This window comes from Brassica oleracea, chromosome C9 (genome assembly GCF_000695525.1).
Source record: "Brassica oleracea var. oleracea cultivar TO1000 chromosome C9, BOL, whole genome shotgun sequence".
Lineage (NCBI taxonomy): Eukaryota > Viridiplantae > Streptophyta > Magnoliopsida > Brassicales > Brassicaceae > Brassica > Brassica oleracea.
The window spans coordinates 49,606,185-49,607,091 of record NC_027756.1 but is presented as its reverse complement, the minus strand read 5'-3'; positions in this window follow the sequence as shown (position 1 = coordinate 49,607,091).

Genomic DNA, 907 nt, shown 5'->3' with positions numbered 1-907 from the left:
TTTTTGATGACATCTTACATGGTCGAGCGCCTAAAGTTAAGTTCAAGGTCAACAACCACACTTATCGTATGGCCTACTATCTTACTGACGGAATTTATCCAAACTGGTCAACATTTATCAAATTCATCCCACTTCCTCAAGGTCCTAAAGCCGAGAAATTTGCACAAAAGCAAGAATCCGCCAGAAAAGATGTCGAACGGGCTTTTGGAGTATTACGGTCGAGGTTTGCAATTGTTAAAAACCCAGCTCTATAATGGGACAAGGAAAAGATAGGTAAGATAATGAGAACTTGTGTCATATTGCACAATATGATAGTAGAGAACGACACGGATACGCTCAAATAAATACTTCTGAGTTCGAATTAGGAGAGTCAAGCAGAAGTTCAAAGGTGACAAGCAGAGAAAGTATTCAAGCTGGTGATATGTTAGGCATGCGCAGAGAAGTTCGAGATCAAGAGAAGCATGCTCGTTTGAAAGCTGATTTAATGGAAAATATTTGGCAAAAGTTTGGTGATGAAGATGAATAAGCTTTGTATATTTTTCAATTTCTCAGTTTATGTAATCTACTCTTTTAATGCATTGAATAATTAGGTTTCACAAATTTAATAATATTTTTAATATTTTATTCATGTATTCTGAATAATTTGAATTTTAAAAAAAATATATATTATTATTTTAGTCTTATGAACTTTTTCTTCAGGTTCACCAATGTAGAAAAAGATAAATACAGATTCATAACTATTCATGGATCCACAAAAAAATATTAAAAAAATCACGTGAACCCCAACGAAGGTTCTCCAATGCTCATGCTCTAAGACTCTTTAATGGCAAGTCCGATTCTATCTTTGACGATTACGCGTGTACCTAAATGAGATTTTTAACTGCAGTTGAATGTTCCCGTGTTGAAT